A 26,381-nucleotide genomic window follows, 5' to 3' on the forward strand; every position below is an offset into this window, starting at 1 on the left:
TTCCCCAAGGAGGTTGTATTTCTCTGCCTCCCTATGTATTCTATTAGCTAGCCACAAGATGGCGCTGAGGTATAGTTGCACTTCAGTGGATTTGTGACTTCTCATGAGGCTCCTATTCCAGAATGTTGAGGCTTAAAATTTAATACCAGACTTTCGCTTCTTTAAAAATACCCAATAAAAGGGCTGGGAAACCTGGTAGAGGCCCTGAAGGGTAAACATGAAAAGGTCCCTCAAACTTCCATGATTCAGGAATTATAAGAGCATAATAAATGCCTCCTGTGGAGAAACCTAAGGTAGATGTTGACAAATGGTAGTATGTGGGAGGAAGCTGTCCTAAACTGATTATGGTGGTCACATTTAAATAGAGGTACAGGAGAGGCAGCTGCCATATAACTTTCTGTATCATGTCACTTGAGCTTTGTTGTTCAGTCGCTGACAAATTCCACAAATAGCAGGCTCAGAACATTCACAGTACTCTTTTTTAGTATAAGTTGGGAAGAATTAGCTTAAAACACTTAAGACAAAAACATATTCAAGACTAAGATCAATGACACAATGCTATAGGCCCGAATATCTGAAAAGAAGTAACCACAGAATCATAGAATAGTAGAGTTGGAAGGGGCCAGAAGGCCATCAGGTCCGACCTCTTGCTCAATGCAGAACTCCAAGTTAAACCATCCCTCTCAGATGGCTGTCCAGTTGCATCTCGAATGCCTCTAGTGTGGGACAGCCCACAACCTCCCAGGTTAATTGGTTCCATTTTTAAACTGCTCAAACAGTCAGGAGGTTCTTCCCAATGTTCAGTCAGAATCTGACTTCCTGTAACTTGGTCCTGTGATTCTGTGTCCTGCACTCTGGGATGATTGAGAGGAGATCCTGTCCTTCCTGTTTGTTGTAGTCTTTCAAGTACTTGAAAATGCTACTACATGTCCCCTCTGAGTTCTCTCTTCTTGAAGCTAAACATGCCAAGTTCTTTCAATCTCTCCTCACAGGGCTTTGTTTCCAGTCCTGGAATCATCCTTGTTGTTCTCCTCTGAAACCTTTCCAGCTTGTCTCCACCTTTCTTAAACTGTGCTGTCCAGAACTGGCCACTATACTCCAGATGAGCCTAAGCAATGCTGAGTATAGGGGAACTAGTACTTCACAGGATTTGGAAGTGATACTTCTCTTAAGGTAGCCTAAAATATCATTTGCTCCTTTCCCATCTCCTTGTTGACTCATATTCAGCTTGTGATCTACAACAATTCCAAGACCCTTAATTCCAGTTAAGTCTTTCAATTGATTTCCTGTGCAGGTGGAAGAGTGTTTTCTGCTGTGCTGTACATAATATGCACTGCTATTAAATTTCTCAAAGAATAGCCAAGGTAAAATGTACTATAATTGGCAGGAGATGCCCCTAATATTTTGTATCACTACCTTCACATGGTATGTTCTTCTTTATTCTGTTCTAGACCTCAGCTACTCTGATGGCATAATCCTAAATCTTTGCCTGGCTGGTGTTTAAACCTTTCAAATTTATAGAGTGTACCAACCCTTGCACACCAATCCTAAACACATTTACCTGCTTATTTATTTCAGAGAGCTAACTTGGAAATAATGTACTTTTGATCATTTCTGTTGTCACTCAAGCCTAGCTAAACATGCCCAGATCTTCACATCCTTTTTAGCAAAGTTATTATCAACTGGCTGCGGTTAATATATATTGTTTGTGTACACACAAATTGCATATACATTTTTGAAGGACTCACAAAACTGAATGCAGGAGTTCTTACTGGAATCAGACAGAGAAGGCCTATTATTGAAGCTGTCATATTTCACTCTAATAAAAGTCACACAAAATTGGATTATTATGGCAAAATTCTTTTTACCCAATGAAAATTCCTCTTTTAGCCAATTCTTAAACCAACATAAGACTATCCATGCATTTCATCTAATTTCCCAATGGATGTATTTTCCTTCACAAACTATATTGCATTTTATTATCTTTGTTATTTTTAGCTCATCTACACATTATCCTCCTCATCAGTCCCCAGAATTATTTGCAGTTCCTTCAAAATTAATGTCACCAGGCTTAACTGAACTGTAAAGCCCTCAACAGCTTTGCCTCCAGAAAAGATATGGGCAGGACAGAGGTAACTGTGCTGGCATCAATTCAGCCCTAGAAGTATTACTCCTGCAAATGGATTTGACAACAGCTGATCAGGGTGCTTCCAAATGAAGCTTTTACCCTACCTTGTTCAGGAGATTTTACAGGAATTTCAGATTTCATCATATTGGATTTTTAACCAGCACCATGTCCAGGTTTCTAAAGGTCCTTGGTGAGAAATCTTCAATGGGCCACTCCTCCAGTAACTCCCCACCATTGTCACTGGCTTCTACTGCTCCTCATCCTCTTTCTCACCACTGCTACTGCTTGCTTGACAGGCAGGCAAAGAGACAGTGAGAAAGGAGGCAGGACATCTATTGTTTCTGCTTCTCATCATCATGTTTAAAATAAAATACACTATATGTGCATAAACTAAAAAAGTCTGAATATTTACTTATTTAAAGCTTTTATAGACTGTCCCATTACTAGCAACTCAGGACAGTTTACAAGAAGCATAGATAAAAATAGCACAGCACCCAGCAATTCACAATAAAATCACAATCAAAACCAATTAAAATAACGGGAGAATAAAAAGGTTTTCTCCTGGTGCCGAAAAGAAAAAAGTGTTGGCGCCAGGCAAACCTCTCTGGGGAGCATGTTACACAATTGGGGCACCACCACAGAGAAGGCCCTCCTCCAGGTAATCACCCTCTTAGTCTCTTTCAAGGACGGCTCCTGAAGAAGGACCTCCACCTCATATTTTAAGGGGCGGGAGGGCATATAGGGAATAGCTACATAATACCTTCTAACTGCTAGCCCTCCATCTGAATGTACAAATAATACCTATATCATATCATGCTTTTTGACACTGTAAAATAAATGAGCATCAATGTCCTTCCCATATAATTTTCATTTTACTTATCTGACCAACACTTGCTCCATTAGAAAGGAAGTAACAGAAATCGCTGTCATAATTCTGTTCTTAAATGATGCGCTCATCCTATATCCAACACTCAGTGGTGCTACTGGGATTGTGTCGGTCTCCTCTTCATTTTATGCCAAAACAAGAATGGATGCTGCCTTGTGGTAGATAAGCATGATTCTTACAGCAGTATGACTGAATTTAAAAACAGTTGCCTGGATTCCCAGTTGCTTTCACTGAATTTCAGATTGCTAAAGTGTTATTTTGCTTTCAAAATGTCCTTCACAGTATAGTTTGCTTAGATTCCTTTTGAAATTTGTTGGGTGTAATAAGAATGGGAAGATAAGATTCCAGCAAAAAAACCTTTTCCCTCAAATAGTGCTATGAGACACTGCATTTGCCAGACCTGAGAGCCCTAGAATAACCTGATAGCTGGATATAACTTTTGTTTCTAGCCAATCTTCCTGGGCATCTTTTGAAGTCTTAAGGAAACAAAATTGTCTTTCTGCCTTACTGATTCATGATTCTGGATACGTGAGCTCTAACGAGTATGAATTCTTTGTATTGTTCCAGTTATTATAATGTATTTAATTATTTGTAAATTTATTTCCTGCCTCCCCATAAGCGGTCCAAAGTGGTATACAAAACAATTCAAAATCTAAAATGTAAGGTAAAATAAATCACATTTAAAACTAGAGCATTACAAAGATCTGGAAATCTGCATCGCACTCCAATGAAACGAGAGCACTGGTGTTGTTATGTCATGTCGAGTTGACACTGACTTATAGCAATCCTATGAATAAGTGTCTTCCAAAATATCCTATCCTTAACAGCCTGCTCAGCTTTTGTATATTCAAGGCTGTGGCTTCTTTTATGGTGTTGACCCAACTCACATTTGGTCATCCTTTTCTTCTTCTGCTTTTGACTCTCCTTGGCATATTTGTCTTCTCCAATGAGTCTTGTCATCTCATGATGTGTCCAAAGTCTGACAGCCTCAGTTTTGTCATTTTTGCTTCTAGGGAAAGCTCTGGCTTGATTTGATTTGGGACCCAATTGTTTGTCTTCTGTCAGACCAGGGAATTCACAAAGCTCTCCTTCAGCACCATGCTTTGAATACATCAATTTTCTTCCTGTCAGCTTTCACACCCATATATAGTGATCAGGGAATACAGTACTGAGGATAATCTTGGCCTTGGCCTCCAGTGAAACTGGAGTGAAAATGACAGCAATGCAATGCCTTAAATCAATTAGTTATTTTTTTAGATAGTGACTAGAAATGCAAAGATGCTTGTATGCTCAATACCAAAAGATTATAAGAAAAAAAAAAAAAACCTTTTGCAGTCTGCACTTGATGGATCTCAGTAAGTTGGTGGGGGTGGGGGGAAGCAACATCCAGCCAACAACCAGGAAATAAGCAGATAGGGCCACACTGGAGGATTCTGCAATAAACATCTTCCGTAATATTGCATTTGCAATGCCACCTTTGCCAAGAAGTGCTAATGAAGTGACTGCTGCCAAGAAGAGAACTCAAAGGCTACACCTATACCTTAACCCTGTCCTTGGGAGATGCTAAAATACGATTTATGCTGACAAGACTGTAAGTGCCATCCAATAATGCAAACCTAAGGTAAATCAACTCTCCTTACAAAACCAGGTGTACTCTACATGATTCTTACATTCTAATTGCTGTAATATTATGCTAGCTAAAAAAGGTTCTTGAACGCAATGCTAAAAATATAATCTTAACAAGCTCACATAACAAAAACCCCCATAAAGGAAATCCAATCTAATACTATTAGAGAGCAGAAGAGTTGGTGTAAAGTAACTCCCACTTGCAAAAATCATTGCACACATTAGAGAAATACGGACGTAAAGAACTCATGCAACTAGCCTACTGCCAAAAACTGTAAAAAATATATAATTAATAACTGCATTACCAGAGTAAATAGCTCTCTCCAAGGACTGAGCTCCTGGGTATGTGAGATGAAAGAGTGTTAAAAACCTAGAGCTGCATTAACTTCAGGAAGAAGTGATTAGTCAGCAGGCTGACAGCTGTGCTAGGAGACTGGTGCCAGATTTCAGTGTATGCTTGCACTGGCTGCCAAGTGTTTGCTTGTCACACTAGATAAATGGAACATCAGCAGTGTTTTATTTGACCTGCTCACAAGAAAAATAAAGCAACTCTGACTTTCTCAGTGTGTTTGCCATTGACCTTGCATCAACTGAGTTTGAGCAGTTAAGACTCCCTGGTCTGAACAAGTTAACTCTTTATAGAGCTGGCCTTGAAAAGTCTGGTTTTTAACCAGCCCTTTCAGGTAGTAGTTGTTTGGATAGGAAAAGAAACAGCTAGACTGTTGAATTTGGGGTCTCTTAAAAGTGTGTGCGCGCGTGTGCTTTAGCAAGCGGTTAAAGGTCTGGAAAATGCATGTTACAGAAAGGAAGTCCAACTATGTTTAGTCACTGTTGTAAGTCATACCATGCAAATTTATTCAAGTAAAGGTTCAACCTACATATAACAAACTGCCTCCCCCCGCCCCCCCGGCGACTCCTCCTTTAAAGGAGCATCTGCAGGAATTCTGGCAATCAGTACTGTGATCATGGCATGCAGAGCAGAGCTTTATTTTTCTATTTATGAGCCACAACAAAAAGATTTGTGCTCAAAGGAGTGATCTCAAATGGTTTAGCTCCATTCTCTGCCCAGTTTCTCCTGCTGATAAAGCCAGAAGACAGCTGTATGGTCACAGACACCTGACCAGACTATTCAACATGGACAAACAGGCTTGCCAGCCATCTGTAGATGGGTCCTCTCAGCTGGGATGAATTTGCTCTGTGCAGAAAACTTTTAGATATATATTTAATTGTACTGAAGCTCCAGCAGAAGCAACTGATTTCTTAAAGATGCTGATTGGTCTAGGAAGAAAGATACAATGTTTGTGGAAAATGTTAAACCTCCTTCCTGTGTGCCACAGTCTTCAGTTACCAGGGGACATGCAAGCAGATTCACAAGCAAAAGCATCTTAGCCTCAGATCCCTGAAGGCCTTCAGGGTTAAGACCAGCGCTTTTAATTGGGCCTGGAAACTAAACTGGAACAATATGAGGTAATAGGGTCTGAGGGTATCATAACTGACACATGTCTAGCTGCTGTATTCAGAACCAGTTAAAGTTCCAAGACATTTTTTTCAAAGACTGACCTTCTTAGAATAAATTATAGTAATTTAATAGATAGTGGCTGTGGCAGGTCTACTTTCTCCATGAAAAGATGAGGCTAGTGCACTAGCTGAAGCTGTTGGAAATGCTGTTATTCACCACTGTCACTTGAATATTCAGGAGAAGCACTGGATTCAGAAACACTCTGTGAAGGTATACCAGAAAGAGACTTTGCAGTATAGTGACAGGAATGGTTACAGAAGTAATCACACTTCCCCAGCATCACTTTATGGATCCATCTTTAGAGAAAGAACAAGACCCACCTGAGCATGGAACATCCCAGCTCTGGAAGATACCATTGTATCAAAAGCTGCTGAGAGGTCAGAAAGAATCAAGGGCACTACCATGACCAGCTCCTAATATAGACCATTCCAGTGTGGTTTGAGAGGGAAACTCGAGTCAGAGGTCAGGGTGATAAGGATCCAGACTGGTTTCTTCTGAGGATACCTGGAGCCGATTGCCACTGTGCACACCATCCCCTTGTCCCATATTGGCAGGTTGGAGACAGAGGGATACAATGAGGGGGTTGTAGATAAATAAATTGGAGACTCTTTCAAGGAATTCAGGATTACATCCTTCCTGGAAGATGCATTTACAACAAGGATGGGCAACTTTAGGGGTGTCCACAAAAAGAATCAGTGGTTTGACACCAAAATTCAGCTGTATAAAATCGCAGAACATTTCAGGGATAAAGTGTAGCTTGAGAATAAGCTATATTTTACCCTTTAGATAGCATTGGGCAACTGTGGGAAGACCAGATGCCATTTTCACTTCCCAGTGGACTACACTGGCAATGGGATATAGCCTAAATTGCCCCATCCCACCAAATTCAGTGCACAGGGCTGCATAGTGCCCAGAAGCACTAAAAAGGCCAAAAGGAACTTAGCAACTGTCCAACCCCTTTAGCAGTCCAAATTATCAAATTCTGGGACAAAACCAGGAGAATGCTAAGTGCTGCATGTGGGCCATGGGGTGCCTTTTCCCACCCCTTTCCCAACTCCAAAGGTTTATGTCTTCCTCTGGAAGTATTAATCAGCCACAAACAACAAGGTTTAAGAAAACACGGCCAATCTAATCTCTCAAAGAATCTGCATAACCTAAGATTGCACAAGAGCAGTAATGAGCCACAGTTACTCCCTGAGGTGTGGTCATCATGGCGTTTCCCATTCTAGTCAGGTTTTGGAGTTTAATCCTGTGCTTTGCCTTGCATGTACTAATGAACCAATTAAAATTAATATTGCAACATTTTATCTTTATAAAACATTTTGAGAATGTTTTATGAAGAAAACATAGCCTAACAACTCTTTCTTTGAAAAGTGATCAGAAACATACTCTATTATTGTTTATAAACATTCTCCCAGTCTTTACCTTTTCACAGTGTTTCCTGTATTTTCACAAGGAAACATAGGTCTGCTACCCTGTTAAAATCTGAAATAAGAAGAATGATCAGGTACAGTGCGATTTTAACCTCCTATTGCTGATACCTGGAAGGAGTCTGGATGAGGCAGAGATTCCACCTCTGGTTACTGAAAGCAATCTTACTTGAATCCCAGTACCTTTTAAAAATAAAGGACAATAGAAATAAACACTGCATCCATCCTATTTCCATCCAATTAATCACTATCTGGGAAATCAGTGAATTGGAATAAAAACAGGTGCAAAACTAAGATTTGATGGTTTGTTTTTTTAGTTTGCTTGGTTTTTCAAATCAATCCATAGGCAGGAGAAATGCCCAGGTGATTAGTTGCAAGAATTGGGTATAATTACCCATAATTATCATAGGAAATTTAGCTCTAAGGCTGTTGCTTGTGAGGTCTGGTCTGGGGCCCAAAATGTTAACGAATAAATCCTTGGCTAGCACTAGAGAAACTATGGACAGACTTTGCAATCCATTTGAAATTTCCTGCACACTTTTGAAGCCTTTTCCAATATTGATCTTATCTGAATAGCCATTTATTTTTTTGTCTATCTTCAAATACAATTACAATATGAATTTTAGAATGAGCCATGTGTGCTACTTCATTTGCATCTTGTACAGCATGTAATACAGAGAAAATATGTGGGAACGGCATACTAATAAACTGTTATCTCGCCGATACAGTCATAAATGGATCACATTGACTATTCAGATATTCTAAAAAGCATTGCTGTCGCAACTACATGGACTGCATTTTGAAAGTAACAAAATATAAATGTGCCAATTTCTTTAAAAACAACAGGAGACATAAAAGATGCCATAACTAATACTTGTCTTCTAATTGCTCAGGAAGACTCAGCTACAGACTGGAAGCTGAAGGCGTCTTCCCACTTTCCACTTTAAGGACACAGGTGCATTCCCATAAATTATATGTGTATCTCCAGATGTAATGTGAGATTTTGCAACTGCTATTTTGGGAAGATAACTGGATATAAATTGCATCAAAGCTCAGGACAAGCACTCAAGATAATTTAATGCAGATTAGTTAACAACTAACACATTAAGGGAATGAGATTGAGTAGGGTCTTGTTTGTTGGGTTTTGGGTTTGTTACCCCAAAACAGTACCTGCAAAAACCATGGCACCTGCCAACATGGTTCCCACAGGCACTCACCAAGCTTTGTGTTTGTTAGTTTTAAAGCTTTAATGCATGTACATGGATGTGCATATATCCATAGCAATGAATACATATGAAATGCGTATATATGAAAACACAGCTTTCTAGCAGTTTTACAGAACCTTGCTATTTATTTCCATTCAATTCCTTTTCTTGCTTTTTTCTCACTTCTGCCTTCCTAGTTTTGTCTTTTCACTCTCTTCCTAGCCCCTAACCATATTCTTTCTCTTCTACTCACCTGTTTATTGTACTGGCTCTCTCCATTCACAGTCTCTAGTCTCATTATTTCGCTTCCCACCACCTTTTTAACCTTGCAGTTTCTCTCCTTTTCTGTCCTTGCTCATTCTCTCTCCATGGGAGCCATTGTATGGTGCTGGCAGCCCTGGAAATTTCTCTAACGGTTGAGCAACCCTGCATTATATCAGTATTACAAACCTGTTGAAGAACTTGTAATCAAGGAGGTTGATGGCTGAAGTAATATATGAGGAAGGATTTTTTTTAAAAAAAATAAGACCCACTGTTTGATGAAGTTGTTTTATATCAGCATGAAATAATATTTATGATAGGTAAATAGGTATATTGTGCAGGTATGTGTCTTAGCTTTATTGGGTGGACTTCAGAGATAGCTATATGACTGTCTTCACAGAAAAACAATTGTGCTTTGGCTTGAGCAAGATAAATATTAATCATTTGAGTAAATAAAAACATGGAATAGTCAAGTTAACACCATCAGAGTTGCAGAAATGCCTGTGAACCATAGAAGCCACCAAGATTTTCTAAGAGCCAGCTTGGAGGGTGAATTGGACATCTTACTTCTTACTGGAATGTTTTGTTTCTGGTAGGAGGCACTCAGGGACTACAAAAAAAAGCAAACATGGGAAGAGAAGAAATGTGTACACTAACCTTTAGCAACCCAACTGCTAGTTAGGCACATTAATGTGTGTATAGTTGGATTGACAAGGGCTCCTAATTAATCCTGAAGAAGTCGTCTCAAGACTTGAAGCCAAAAAACTGCTCTCACATTTCATTGAAAAAGACACAGGAACACATCAGTGAATTGCATCATTTTGAAGGTGCATAGCATTGCAGTATGAAGCCACAGTATGAGCATGTATCTTGGAGAGACTGATCATTAATGTGAAGCTTCTGATAACTTGGGACTCTAATAAAAGATGAAGAACTGTGCTGCTTTTTATTATATGATGACTACGTCATTTCTGAACGCACAATTAAAGCAACAAGAGACCACACAATTGAGTACAGCTTGCTTACCTGTAACTGCAGTTCCCTGAGTGGTCATCTGTGTGCTTGCACCTATGGGTTTATGTGCCTGTGCAGAACAGCATTTGCATTCTAGAGCTAAACAGAGCTTTTTTGCTGGCAGCCCTGCCCCCTTCCTCTGTGTACAGTCCAGGCATGGCACTCACCTACATCTCACTTCCAGATGTGCCACAGTGAAGAAGAGTGCAAGCCACTGAGTGGGGAAAAAGAAGAAGAAAGAAAAACTATACTTAGTGCCTCAGAGGGCAGAAAGAAAGAGAAAAGAAAGAAGAAAGCCAAATACAGAAAGACCATTTTATTTTATTTCTTTCTGGCCACAAGGTGGAGAACATTCCAAAATGCTCCTTTTGCTGGGGCAGAAGAGAAAGAGATGAGATGCAGGAGTATGTGCAGAGTAATGGGCAAAAAAACCATGTTTAACTCTGATACATACTTGGTGAATGCTATTCTGTGCAGGCACATAAATCCATCTGTGTGAGTTACACAGCCCACAAATAAGAACCATGGTTTATTAAATATGCTTTGCAGTATTAATCCAGATCATGATTCCAACATATCTAGGTTTAGTGGATCTCCTACTGCACCTTAAAATGACATGCAGTCCAATGAAATTGCATAGTCTGGGGGAACAACGGCTTTTGGAATAGCACAGCTATTACAGTGTCACTCACTAGATCCAGTGCTATCCATCCAGAGTATTTTCTTGGCCTTCCATTCCAATGTCCAGTTAAGGAAAATTTAGTATAAGAACAATACTGTGAAGGAAAACAGTGCATGTGTGCAATAAAATGAGGAAACAAACATTAAAGATTAAGATGCTGGTCTACTTTCAACCTATGTTTTATAAGCTATCAAAGCAAAACTAAACTTACATCAGGGTCCCTGTGGCAGTCAACAAAGTGTCGCGTTTGGTTAAAGATGGGAAAAAGAGGGACTACTCAAAATGAGCATTATGGCTTGTTTTATGCTGTTTGTTCGGAGTGATCTTGATAGGATGGGCCCAAAGAGAAGGGGAATAAGTATCAGAAGTTTGTATAGGGAGGCAAAAAGTGGCTAAATCCTTTCCTGCTAAACTGGTTTGTGTTATGAGGCCTGAAGGATATGTGATTCTAAATGGAAGTTACTATTCCAGTCATTATCTGGAAAACTCAAATATCAGCCTTGATAGTCTTGGACTTTATTTTAGTAAAGGTTTCTAGATACAGCTTATGAAATTCAGCTGCTGCATGACCACAATTCATTTTAGTGAAGTTTGCATGAGATTTTTGCCTAAATGGCACTGAGGCAAACAGAAACAATTCAGCAGGAGTGGCTAATGGACTGTATCCGTTCTCCTAAAATATGGTCCATTTGAGGCAGGTAGCCTTACAGTATTTGAAAAGCCTCTGTTCTATACACGTCTTTTAATAAATGGACAAAGACCTGTTTTATTTTTCCCCATTTTTAGCTGTAAAGAAGGTTTTACAAATGTATTAAATATAGAAGGATATAGGCAATTTAAGATGTTGAATTAAAGATTCAAACAAATAAAATCATATAGGTTAAGAACAACTCTTAACTAGTTATATTTTAAAGCAGAAATCTAAAAGTATTGCTGCCAGTAATTATAGTCAACAACTTCTACATACTGAGTTTTATACTCCCTCCCTCCCTCAGGATATGTGTTACTAATTATTATTGAACTTGATGTGGATTATAGCTAGGAATGCTTGAGAAATTCAATTTTTGTGAAGCCTGATACAAACTACGTGAATCAGCACCTCCCAAACTCGAATGCAGAGCAGAATGGAATTTTCTTCTGATTTCATGCCTCCACATTTTGAGCCAGTTCACAGCTCAAAAACAATGTATCACAATATGTTTAGGATATTTTTTTAGGGAAATGCATACATCAATTTAATAAAATACATTTATAAATGCTTATTTTGTGAGAAAATACCTCCAACAAATGTATTAAATGCAGTTATGTATGAATTTACAAGTGGCTTTAAAAAGACAGGTTGATGTGGAAACGAGAAGGAATGGACTTATGTATGACCACATGAAAACTTGACATGGAGCAAAAATAGGATCTGTACATCTTCTATTTGCATCCCATAGAAATTTCACTACATATAGTGCCTTCATTTTATACCATGGTATTAATTAAAAGCACATGCTTAAATTTAACAAATTAAACCCCCTGACCAATAGCATCCCCATTTTGCACCTTTAATTAACAGCAGAATTTAAGTTAGTTTGAAATTCTGTTCCCAGGAAATCTGCCAAAGCTCTCAAATTTCACTACATATAGTGAAATTCAGCAATGGTTAGACTTCTTTTATAATTTGATTTTGAAGTCATTGCACTTCTATGTTGTGTTGAAACCATGTTTTGGCTGCCATCAAACTTCACAGGCTTAAAAGGAAATGGTGTGATATGAAGAACTGAACTGGACTTTCTTACAATGGTGCTACGGGTGGGTCTGCATGGCATGACAAGCCACGGTGGTTTCTTGTGCAGGATGGTCTCTTATGGCATCCGACAATGCCATGGTATTTGGTTTTTAGAAACCATAATAAGAAACAATAGCCTGTTCAATGATTTCTATGCTTCACCTGGTTTCTCTGGTCTTCCAAGCCTAGCATCATGATTTCCACAGTCCTGGGTATGCAATTCCCACAGAGTCCTCAGGCAAGAGGAACAGCTGCTCAGGAATGAGCTTCTCCAGCTGTCCAGCGTGGAATTGAACTTCAAGTGTGGTGGCTGATGGGATATATGTCAACAGCAGGATAACAGGGCTAGGAAGGTGGAAACCATGCTAGTTGAGAAATCACTTAATCATAAAATAATCTAGATCCAGACCAAAATACCACCACCAGAAGCACCACCTTGCACCATGGAGACCATAGAGGGTTGCTTATCATGAACCCAGCCTCCTTTCCTCATTCTCTTTCTTTCTCAGGCCACCAACTCACCACACTGCTGAAGAATTCTAACTCTACTGGAAAATCTTTAGCAAAATCCCCTCCCCCATACATACAATGTCATCATCCACAAATGATGTGCAAAATTTGGGGTGCAGTTAATATTATTTTAATATTATTGAAGGAAGCAATGGACTGTTTCTTGTCCTCGTCCCTTAGTAAGCTGCTGTGTTTCTGTGAAGTAGCAAATGCCTTTGAATGAAGAACTTATTGACCCACCCGCAAAAAAAAAAAAAAAAAAAATGCTCTTAGATGATCTGCTGACCAAAGGTTTACTTACAGAAAACAAAGGTAAGATACCTTGGTTCCTGTTAATTTTTGCTTTGAATTACTAGAAGTCTAAATACATTTGGGCTGGTTGGACAGTAGTGTAATGAGATACTTCCTATCAGTGCCTGGAACTGCAGTTCTACAACTGGCCAGGTTCAATCTGTGTGGTTTCACTGCCACATTTTTATGCCCGGCCTTAGAGCCAGACTTCACTTTACAACACAGTTGTGTGTGTCCTGTTAGTCTTGCTGCTCTTTCCTTGCTACAAAGCTTCCTCCAGCAAAACCAGATAACTTCCCTCTCCCACCATCTGCTGGTTCACCTCTTGAGACTTCCCTAACAGAGTGAATCTTCAGAGATTCAGCGTGGGGGAATGACAGGAGCAGTAAGAATTAAACACTTGACTTCCGTCTCTCAGTACCGATCACCCACTTCTGAGGATGCTTTGCGGCAAAGAAGACGCATTGAGGCTGCCTCTCAGTGACAGAGTACATGGTTTGTCTTCAGAGGGTCCTAGGTTTAGTCTCTGGGATTTCCAGGAGAGCTTTCCTGAAATCCTGAAGAGCTACAGTCAGTCAGTAATGACATGTAATGGGTCAGTGGTCTGATTTGATCCTGTGTTCCTAGTAGCTGTTGAGCTAATGTTACTCTCAGCAGCACAGTTGCATATAAATTTGCCCCTAAAGTTGGGAGTATGTCTTTCTGCCTTCTTCCTTTCCTGCAAATTGCAGATGAAAGCTGTAAAGTCACAAACATTGGAGCTCAACAGGTTTACAAGCAGCATAAATCAAAATAACTATTCCCTATGTTAAATGGGAGTAACTTCTCCCCATGTGAAGAAGGTGAATCCAAACTTAAATGATACACTCCTTCCCCTCTTTTCTGAAATGTCTTACCTTAACCCTCAGGGTTGTCCATGCTGCTTGATGGCCTGATGGAAGGAATACCTGACATTTCTTAATTGGTCTGCTCATTTGGCCTGAAATCATTTTACAGGGTCTAAGAACTCTCCCTCTTGTTTCACTTCTCCCTGTTCTAAAGTATCTCCCTCTGTTCCCATGATGGTTTGGTTGTATAATATCTCTTGGTAGTCTTGATGGTTTAGGCCAACTCTGTGATTCCTCCACAGAATCCAAATTAACTAGTTGGGAATGCTGTAATTGGGAAGAGCTGAGCCTCATCTCCTCACACAGTGTAATTTTACAGTAGATCTTAGTCATTTTAATGGAATAATATGCTACACGGATAAGAGTACACACACTCTAGGAATAAAATACTGGTTCTTTTGACTCTAGCAGTTTGAAACTTTTCTTATTCTGCATGTCTACTTTTTTCTATGCTTCAAAACAAAGGAATACAGATCAGAACTCTTGGCCAAAAAGGCAAATTAAAACGCTTAGAAGCAGCCACATAAAGCCCTGATTTTGATTGGGGCAGCAGTAAGAGAGAAAGATGTGTTTAACTTCCCAAAAATATCCATTCTATTTACCAGCAGCAAACTTAGAGCAGGGCAGATGTTGCCAAATGTTCTCCAGAAGGAAACCAATATTCTGCAGCAGTTTAAGGAGAATCCAAGCAAGAAAATCCTCAGAATAGTTATACTGAATTAGACTATATTGTTTATTCTGATGGAATAACCACTTCTCCAGTGTAGCGGTTAGAGTGTTGAACTGGGAGATCTAGTTTCTAGGTCCCATTTCATCACAAAGCTCATTGCGTGACTTTGGGACAGCCACTAACTCTCAGCCTAACTTACCTGACAGGGCTGTTGTGAGAATAAGATTGAGAGGAGGAGGGTTATGAGTTCCTTGAAGGAATATTTTTACTTATTTATTTATTTGTTTATTAAAACATTTCTATGCCGCCCCTTGCCGAAGCCTCGGGGCGGCTCACAACATAATAAAATACACAATAAATTAAAACAATAACAATTAAAATATATACATTGGAATAAAATAAGCCGCCCTGGCCAAATAAAATTCAATGATATTAACATTTAAAATGCTGCTTAAATAAAAAGGTCTTCTCCTGGCGCCGAAAAACAAATAACAACGGCGCCAGGCGGACCTCTCTGGGGAGCGCGTTCCATAACTTAGGCGCCACCGCTGAGAAAGCCCTCCTCTGAGTAACCACCCTCCTAATTTCCTGCACTGAGGGCTCCCGGAGGAGGGCCTCTCCCGCTGATCTCAGGGGGCGGCTGGGCATATATGGACGTAAGCGCTCCTTCAGGTAACCAGGACCCAAGCCGTTTAGGGCTTTATAGGTCATCACCAACACCTTGAATTGGGCCCGGACTTCAATGGGAAGCCAGTGAAGCTGCCGGAGAACTGGAGTCATGTGAACATAACGTCCAGTTCCCATCAGCAGCCTGGCAGCTCTATTTTGAACCAGTTGAAGTATCCAGACCGTCTTCAAGGGTAGCCTCACGTAGAGCACGTTACAGAAGTCAAGACGGGAAGTCACCAGTGCATGAGGCAGACTATCAATCAATCAATAAATCAATCATGCAACAGGGCTGATTATGCAGCACCAAAGAGGAGGATAAATGAGGACACCAATATTCATGTTTGAATATTGAATACATGCACAGACATATATCTCTGTATACTTGCAAAGTTGTAAGTAAAAGCTGTAATTTAAACATAAATACAACATAACTTACAGAAATAAATTCTTCAAGAACTAGTGTGGTGCAAAGGTTAAAAATGCTGGGCAGAGACACCAGAGAGATCCCCCAGGTGACTTTGGTCTAGACATGGACACGCATTCTCATCCTACCTGTTGTTGTAACAATATAAAGGAAAGAAAGAGTTGGATCATACATGCCATCTAGTGCTCCTTGGAGGAGAAGTGGGACAGCAACATAAAAAATAAACAGGTAAAGCAGAGTAAAGACGACTCACTAGGTCTGAGGTCTCTAGCATGGCACCTATGGCCAGTTCTCTATGCATCTTCTAGGCTTCCTACTTCTCCTGATTTTTATTTAAAGTCAAGGGGTGTCCTCCAGCATTATCTTTATTTGGGTTTTAAATAACAACTTTAGATTTCGGAGTTCTATACTTGGCAAGTTTTGCCATTGTTAACGTCACCCCTTTGCCTTCTGGGAATCGAGTGTTTTATGGTCAATAAGCAGACAATGGCTCCCATAGTGACATTTTTGTGAGAATACCATGGCACTCACTCGGAATTCTAAATGTGCCCACCAACGTTAAGAGGTAAATAAGTAGAAAACTGCCTTTTACTCAGTCAGACAATTGGTCCACCTAGTTCAGCACTGCCAACAATGACTGACAGCAGCTTTCTAGGGGTGGGGTAGGCACCATATCAGCCCTGTATATTTCTTGGTGCCCGGCCAAGTGCCCAAACCTGCTGACTTGTGTTTCTTATTAACACATTTTCTCACCAGCGGCTGGGATTGTTTAGTGCACTGGGGCTCGGACCCAATTTTACGTAGTCTTTTGGGTAACTTACTGATCCTTTGCCATGCCCTCCCTGGCACCCACTTTGTTTTGTTTTAATTTTCCTAACATAGACAGAAAATGTAGAATAAAAAACTCATATAAACAGAACAGACTAAAGTGAACAAAATAAACACAGTTGACAAGGGAATTACAAACCAATACAGCTTATATACTGCAGCCTCCAAAACTGACTCTCTTCATATTTTACCTCTCGGGAGGCAATTGATTACATTCCTTAACAAGATAAGGAAAGGAGTGGTATCAAGCTGCTGCTATTTGAGTTGTCATTCCCCCAGAAGTCTCCCCTCCCTGGCATCCACTTTATGGTGCTTCTCAGGACAGTTTCTCAACTTGCCTATTTTTCCCAGGATTTTTTCCTGGCTCTCCCTGGAGATGCCAGGGGCTGAGCCCGGGACCTTTGGCATAGAAGGCACATGCTCTGTCATTAAGCTATAGCTGGGGTCTCCTGGGCTAGCTGATTTGCATGCCAGCTCAATCTACTGCTGATACCCTCCTGTTATCCGTCCTTATGGTTCTTTTGTTTTAAACCAGACTTGGACTAGACAACTTTTCAACTGAACACCACCCTGCACCAGTTCCCAAAAATAGAGGATTGACCTTTGTAAAGTAAGATAAGCAGGCACCTTATAAACATTTCTTTTCAATTGTGTGTTTGCTGGCTGAAAAATGGGGGGGGGGGGGGGGGGAGGATCCATAGGGAAGAACTGGTGGATGGTGGAAGGTTGCCCTAGTGTTTTCTTTACCAGTACAGAAAACAGTTTTTCTTATAACATGTGGTTCTATCTTTAGACCCTTGATTCTTGCACATATAATTACACTGTAATTGTTACTAGGAAACAGTAACTTGGTTTGCTATCATTATTGCAATGCGATCCAAAATTTAATTAATTAGAATTAAAATCCTCGGCTCTGAATATGTTTATATCCTGACAAAGTCAATGGGATTAGACAATATCCAGTCCCAGTATTCTGGCCTAACTAGTGTTTGGACTGAAGTGTATTCATGTGCAAAATTCCTATTTCATTAATAAATACTGTAGTATGGTAATTGACAATGATCTGTAACACTCCCTGCTACCACCAGCCCCCCTTGGTTTACGGTTTTGGTCTCACTCCTATAAAACTTTGTGTCTTTGGGGCTGTTCTGCAATTTTCAAAAATATATTTGTGGTGTAAGAACTTTTAGCATCACTGCCTAGAGGAGCTGATATTACCCCTTCCACTGAATCAAAAACCATACTTCCATGAAATCGGGTATGAAATATAATGAACGGATGGTCTAATGTAGCCATTTAGCTAAGCTGCTCATAAATTAGATCTCAAACCTCGCAATTGCAGGATAATTAGAGATGTGCCGCTCCCATACAAGAACATACATTTCCTATTCCTGCCTGGTCTAATTTCCCCTCTGTTAGGAGCAATTATCAAGAGGTGATACCAAAGCAGCAATTTTAGCAGCCAGAAGAGGCCCAGAAATTCAAAAATTAAAACTGACTAATTATGCATAATAATTAATATAATTTTGAACTATGGTGGGCATTTCTCTAATTGCAAATGCCTCATAAAACTCACTATACAACCCATCCTATTAATTGTTGTGAATTATTAATCTAATGAAATACCATTACTATAAAAGGGCCTTTAAAAGGCAGCTTTACTGAACCTGTAAATCCTTGATTTAGAGATAGGAAGAATTTCAATTGTCATTTACTAATGCTGGATGCAGTCATGCTGTTGATCACCAGCAGCTATAAAAGTTAATAAAAGGCTTTCTTTGGCTTTGTCAAATAAGGTACAAGAAGCAGAGCAGGAATTATCATCACTAGAAGGTAAGGGAAGTTTTCATATTATTTAAATAGAAAGTTTCCTTAGCATAAAACATCAAAGGAGCATCCATGACAGGTTGTTACAGCTGGTGTGTACCAGTTCAATGTGAGACTGGGACTCAGGGGATCTGGACTCCAGCCCCCAGTCAGCTTACTGGGTGACTTTGGGCCAGTCACAGACTCTCATTCCAACCTACCTCACAGATAACACTGAGAGGTGGAGAATTATGAAAGCTGCCTTGAGTTCCTTGAAAGAAAAAAAAAGGCAGAATATAAATGTAACCAATAAATCAAAAACACATAGCCTGAAGTGCCTGATCCTGCCTAATTTTGAAAGCTAAGCAGGGTCTGGTGTGGTTGAAATCTGGATGGATGACTTAAATGTTGTGAACTGCCCAGAGAGCTTCCGCTACAGGTGGTATAGAAATGTAATGCTATACATATATATATATAGCATCAGATCATCATAGCAAAGAAAATTCTGGATAAAAATACTGGGTTTCCCTTAAGTTTTATTTCTCCCACCCTTCAGGAGCAAATCACTTCGCTGCTGGATTTGCCAACACTTGTTATTTCCTCATCATTCTCTTTTTTCCTTTTATTTTAAATACGGAGCCATACCTATATTCAAGGTTGGCAATCTTAGAATAGCCTCAGTTCCTCTAAGGTCAGCATATACATATTCCATGGTCCTGTTGGATGCCCAGTAGTACAAGGTGGAATAACAGGCCAGAAGCCTTTTGGGGCCTGTCACGGTGGACTGTTCCATTCCTTCTGCCTTCCCCCAAATGTGTGTGTGTGGGGATGGGAGGCAGGTCACATCTTCCATGATGGAACCTGCCCTGGCTCAGGTTGCCATGATGCAGCTGCATCACTTGCTGGCAACTGGTGCTCATCACTTGGCAGCCACACCTTGAATCACATTCTCCTCCTCTTCCTTCTCCAGATTCCTGATCAACTGCAGGCACATTTCAGCAACCTGGTCATCACCTCTTCACTGCAGCTCCTTCTTGGACTGGGTGCAACAGACATTCCACATTTGGCAGATTAACAACGTGCACCACAATACTCTGGCAGTCCATCCTCCTCTTATCCTCAGATGTATACAGATGTCCCTTCCCAATGGAGGGAAAGATTAGCAGGAGAAAAATCACTTTCCTCTTTTCTCGTCCAGCAATGGTAGCCCAAAGAAAAATCCTATTGGATTGGGTTTTTTTTTTTTCCTGGTGAGCCTTATTTGTTGCTTCAATCAGAAAATTATTCCATATTGAGGGTTATCTTTATCACCATGGATGTGAAAGAAAAACATTGCAAGAGTGTGAGGCAATGCTTTTCAACATTTCTGTTTCCAGGAAACACTTTATAGATCACCTTTGCCTGTTGGGAAACCCTGCACATTTGCTATTTATAAACCCTAGTTTAGATCCAGGTTTAATCATAAGGCGGACCCATTTAAATCAATGAGTCTTAAGCTAGCTATGACCAAAAAGGCCCATTGATTTAAATGGTCCTCTCAAAGTATAACCAAGGGCACAATCCCATGTGAATTTAAACAGAAAAGTCCTGCCAGTCCCAGCATTCATTAGCCCATCATGCTGGCTGGGGATTACTGTAGGATTCTCTTGTCTAAACACACTTAGCTGGATTTAGCTTTCTGGAAGCATTGCAGAGGATTCTGGGATGTGTTTGAAGGACACAATCAGTTCACGCTGAGTACTGGCCAGGCTTATTGTTGGCCAGGAAACCTTACAGCTTTTCAAAATCTTCCACTCAGCTGTGTGCTATAGAGGAAGATCATGAGTGATGGGGACTGAGGAAACCCTGGCATGATAGGTGCCCAAGCTCACAAGGGCTGCCTGGAACATAGTTGGCAAACAACTAATTTAAGGTGTTGAATGTAGCAGGGCAATGTATCTAATTACAAACAACACAGATAATTTCATGGGACAAAGTTTGCAAATGTGTTTTCTTTGCTTTGTACATATTTGAAAATATCATTACAGTTGAAATATGAAACAGAAAAGTCAGTTTCAGTTAATCTCAGACCCTACTGAAACATAGAAAGCCTTTATTAGGTTGGAGAAAGTGGAATTGCTGGCACATTGTACATTAGGTAAAATAATAAAGCAATAAGCATAGTAACAAGATGCTTAGAACTATAAAAAGATTTTGTTAAAAATTACTTGAGTTACCAACTCCACGGTTAAAATATTTAAAAGGTCCAGAACACTTGCAAAACAACCTTCCTTCTCAATGGTTTATTTCTCAACAGTGGAAATATATGCGGCTCATTTTAGAAGTTTATCATTATAACTTGAGATGAATACAATTTCTAGAAAAGTGTGTGTGAGAGGGCAAAGATCTTATCATAGTTATTTCTTTGAAAAGTACATTTTGAGAAGTGTACTTTTCAAGATGTACACTTTTCAAAATGTACACTAGGGCAAAACAAAGTGAATTTTATGTGTATATTATCTACATTTTATATATTTGGTTTTCTAGCATCGATGTACTGTTGACATGGATAATCTGAACCTGTGGTACGGGATGCAAAAAACTTTACAGCTCAGTTGAAATTTCATATCCCCAGTAAAAGCAATAATCATCGATTTTTCACATATCCTTTTCTATTACGTCCTTCTCTACTGGCTGTGATACCTAACTAATGTTCCAGGTTTGGAGGAATATGCCCAGTCACTAGGGTCACCCAGGGAAGAGGGCTTTTGCCTTTATGATCTTCTTGTGGACATCCCAGAAGAACCAGTCTGGCTACCCCAAGATGGGCTAGATGGGCTTTTGGACTGGTTTATGTTCAGTTCAATATATTGTTTCTTTGACTACTGTCCTCCTACTAAGATCTGATTCAGTTTGGGATGATATTTTCATACAGGAAGTTTTCTGTAAAGAATGTCTTCCACCCCCCCTTGCAAGGGGCTTCTGCATTATTACTCCACATTTAGCATCTCTGATTATGAACACAGGGAGATTCAGTGCAGAGAGGGAGATCCACACATGAATATAAAGGCCGTGTTTCCCCTGCTGTATTTGTGGAGTCTCCCTAAACTGTTCCAATTATACAACACATTTTTCTTCTCAGTACCAGTAATCTGGCATGAGAAAATAAGAGTGCGCTTATAGAATTGGATACTGGAGCACAGTTCCAAGTTAGGAAAAGGTTGATTGACTTCTCCAACTCTTCCTTTGGTCTGGGATCTTTCATATGTATTGGACTTCAACTCATAGGATTTCTGCCTATAGGCCTTGCTTCACTAATGAGAGATGAGGTCCTAAATATCTGGAAGACACCAAATCTGGGATAGATTAACTATGCCATCAAAGACCAGTTGGTACTTCATTAGTTGTTGCTCAACACTTGGTATGTATATTCTGTATCACATTTTGGTTGAGAAAGGTGTCACAATTTATGGGGAAAATACAAAAAAACAAAAACAAAAATAAGGAAAAAACTTTCAACTTTCCTGTTGGACCCCTTATTTTTAAACAAGGCAAAAATGTCTGTGGACATTCCAGCAAATGTAAAAATAAATTATCTTGTGACTAAATTCCATTGAGATCAGTTGAACTATTTTAGTTGCAACCAAGCCTGCAGTACAATACACATTTCCCTAAAATAATTCCTACTAAATGAATTGGGGGATACTTTTGAGCAGATAGTCATAGGATTGCAGTGCAAGTCACCTGCCAAGATGCTTTCAATTGTATGTATAGTTTGGGCTAAAGGTTGGTTAATGTTAGAATGTAATCCATGTACTCTGAAAATGGGATTTAACTTGAGAAGGAGGAATTGGAGGAAGATACTGTTACTCTAAGGCACAATATGGTTTAATTTAAGCTCTCGGAGTTTTCAAGCAGCCACAAGAGATTTATAGTAGATTATGGCTGGAGCTCCTTTTGGGATGGAGTCTGAAAAGCACAACCTTGTTCACAACCCTGTTTCTAAAAGAAGCTGGTATTTCTCCAATAGTTCTTTTTTTCTCCCTTCAGGCAACCACTGAAAACTTGATTTGTATCACTATGAAAACTGCAGAGGACAAAATCTTTCACAGTGACTTGTTAAGATTTGTATGAACATGTAATGAATTATTACTACTACTACCATTATTATTAACTTCTGTACCACCCAATATCCGAAGCTCTCTCAGTGGTTCCCAACTATCCATTAAAAATTCAAACTAAATTTTGCCACATTATAAAACCATTGTAAAAAAAAGTTCCCATCCCAAATTTAAAACGATATTTAAAATACATATAAAGTTCCAAAAACTTAAACAAGATAAATATTGAACATGATTAAACAACTAGAAGTCCCCACTAAACTAACCAAATGCCCTGCAGTAAAAGACAGTCTTAACCAAGGCCGGAAAAGACAGTGAGATCGGTTCCAAGTGGGCCTTGTGGAGAGCTTTTTCCAACCTGGGGGACCACCACTGAAAAGATCCTTCTTGTTGCCACCAATTGAGCCTCCCTCAGAAGTGGCAGAGGGAGGGGGCCCCAGAACTTGGCTGTATTGTCCAGGTAGATGTTGGTTGGGAGAGGCATTCCTTCAGGTGTTGTGGTTCCAAGCTATGTAGGGCCTTATAGGTTAAAATCAGCATCAATCAGAGCAGCCAGTGCAAGCAGGCCAGTATGCTCAGACAGTCTGGTCCCTGTTACTAGCTTGATTTTCATATTTTACCCAAGATGCAGCTTCTGAACAGTCTTCAAGGGCAGGCCCACATAGACCACGCTATAGTAATCTACGTATCTTAGGAATCATCAGAACATAGATTACTGATAATAGGCTATCTCCATTCAGATAGGAGTGTAGCAGCAGTCTCCGGGCCCTCAGCCTCACACCTGAGATAACCCCCGTCAGCTCAGGTAGGGAGACTGTTGGGTCGAAAGGTGGATGGTATGTCAACAGAATCCCCAATCTGTCTCACTGGTCCAGCACAAGAGACAAACATTCTAGAAAGTGTCACCTCCTTATAGAGTGAAGGGTGTGGACTAAGAGAAACTAGCTCAGCCGCCATGAACACACTGTCATGCCCTTTCATCCTTACCTGTGCCATAAACTCACTGGACCAGGGATGGATAACGTCTGAGCTTCAGGACCTCTAGGGGCTGCTGTGAGTGGCAAGGCTTATGCTGTCCAGGTGGTGCACCCTCCCCAGCCCCCGGCCACAATCCTCTTTATATAGTAATTCTATATTTTAAAAGTTTTCATTGGTGCAAGTGGAAGCTTTTAAAAGCCAAAATGCTCTAAGGAGAGGATAGACAGTGGGAAAGAGAGGGTGTCTGTGCATGCTGGCAGGCTTTGCTCTCAGTCTCTAGTCCTGGGAATGGTCTCCCCATGACCAAAAGTCTACTGTGGGGAAATGTGGCCCATGGGCTTCAGAAGCCTATTCTGCACACTGTGCTTAGTGCTCTTAGGCAAGCTATTCTCTCCCATCACACCTTTCAAACAATTATTTTTTCAGTGTACAGGGACAAGCCTCATGGGCGGAATATCTATGCTCAATATACTTTAAGAAGGAAGTTTTGGAAGGCGAAGTTGATAGAACTAGAACACAGGGGATGGGATATTGTAGGAACACACCTATCCTTGTGGAATCACACAAGGCACTGCACAGGCATGTGGATAGGTTCCAGACAAACACACACCATGAGACACATTCACCTCTCTCTCTCTCTCCCTCTTCCCCCTCTTTTCCACCTCCCTTTCTTTCTCTCAGTGGGCAGGGATGAACAGACATCAACCAGGCCTCTTCCCCTCCCACAAGACAGCTGTTTCCTACTAATATTTGCAGTGAAGGGAATAGCTGTCTCTGCATCAGCATTGCTGGGAAGGGTGAGGAAAGAGAAGTAGCTTTTTCTCCACTGTGGTTAGCAGTGAAGAAACAGTGGTCTTGATTAGGATGGCTGGCGTGGGGTGGGGGAGATTAAAGCTTCTAATAATGGCAAAGAATCAGCTATCTTGATTAGATTTTCTGGGGGAAAGTTCCTATTTACCCTCTCTATTTTCCCTCCTCCATCTCAGTCAAGATTAAACAAGGTTAAAATCACTCTCCCCTTCTTGTCCTGATCAAAGTTGCTGTTTCCATACAGCTATTTGCAGGTTTAGCTAATATAGCAGGGTAGCAGCAATGCATTCAATGCTACCCTGGCTGGGAAAAATGGGACTGGGGGCTGTACAGAGAGCACTCGGGGGTTGGATGCAGCCCCTGATTGCAGAATGTCTTTCTGTGAACTAAAGGTTGGATGACTTTCAACATACACAAACATACAGATATTTTCCTGTTTAAGTAATATCGGTTGTTGGTCTTTGATCTATAGGCTAAAGTGGTACTTTATTTTGTTTGAATATGTACCTTCCTTTGAAAATATGTAACAAAGATCTGTAGTTATTCAGCCAGTTAATTGCCTGTTGTTTTAGGTCACAAAGATAAAGCAAAACAGTGTAGCTACTTTAGAAGTTCAATTCACCTTCATACCTAGAAGGCTTATTCTGCAGGTCACGATTTAAGACTAATTGACAGACTTATGACAAATGTTATGACAAATAACAAGGACATGATCCAGGCAAAGCTGAGCACTGTTACATCCCATTGATTTCAATGAGTGAGATTTAAACATGTGATTAAAGCTGCCCTTAAATTTGACTGGAATTAGCAGCAGTCAGTTTTGGCTGTATTTACACAACCACTTATAAAGTTGTGGAGTGGAGAGGAATTGGTCAGTTACCATATGTTTTGCTCTATAAGACACACTTTTCCCCCCCTCAAAAGTAAGGGGAAATGTCTGTGCGTCTTATAGAGCGAATGTGTGTGTGCCCGACGCCCGGGATGCTGCTGGCCACCTGCACCACGTGGCACCACCTGGCCGGCACTCGCTTGGTGTGCGCTGCTCCGCCCCCCCCCCCTCCGGCGCAGGTGAGAACTGTGCCGCTCAGGGGGAGGTGTGCGGAGGAGGAGGAACCGCGGGCTCTAACCTGCCGGCCGCACGGAGAGACGCACTGCTCACCCCCACCGCCTGGGAAGACCTGCCGCCGCCACCGCGCCGCCCGGAAAACCACCGCCGGCACGCTGCTGGCCCCACGTGGCACCACCTGGCCGGCACGCGCTCGGCGCACCCTGCTCCACCCCCCTCCTCCGGCACAGGTGAGAGCTGTTAATCACAAGTCGGTGTGTGTTTTCAAATGGCAACCCGTCTTTTAATGAAGCCCATGGGGAAGTGATGGGGAATGTGCCTGTGATTATCAGAAAGCTTTCCATGGATCAGTTCTCTGTTAGTTGATCAAACACATTTTTTTTAGGATCAGTGGGTATTTGAACAGCATTACCTTCGTGTATGAAGTTTATTCTTCAAAGGCTACTTAGTCCGCTGTGTGTCTGATTTACCGTACAGTATCTCATTTTTTGTTAGAAGTTTTTTTCTATTATTTACTAGTAGGGCAGTGTGGACATTACTGGCTTTTTCAGATTTGTTATTGAATTGTCTGCAGCAGCTCTTGTATAACTGGTGTAGTTTGTGGATTCCTTCAATAATTCCACTACTGACTAAGAAAGTGATGTCAGTGATTGTGAGCAACAGAGCTTCATAAATTCTGACTCTAGTGATGATGAATTCTATGGGTTCAATGAAAACTAGAAGATTACTCGAACTTTAAAGTCTCTCTTTTGTTAATGACAGTGATGATGGTTCTTAATGCCACTGTTGACTGCTGTTCACTTTACAAGGTTGAAAT

The 26,381-nt window shown here is 40.6% G+C and overlaps 1 protein-coding gene across 1 annotated transcript in view; it reads right to left on the minus strand.

Annotated features, from left to right (window-relative positions):
• AFF3 (AF4/FMR2 family member 3) overlaps positions 1 to 26,381 on the minus strand; it is a 266,117-nt gene that overhangs the window by 46,053 nt on the left and 193,683 nt on the right.

Source organism: Varanus komodoensis, unplaced genomic scaffold, assembly GCF_004798865.1.
Source record: "Varanus komodoensis strain SLA01 unplaced genomic scaffold, ASM479886v1 scaffold1, whole genome shotgun sequence".
NCBI lineage: Eukaryota > Metazoa > Chordata > Lepidosauria > Squamata > Varanidae > Varanus > Varanus komodoensis.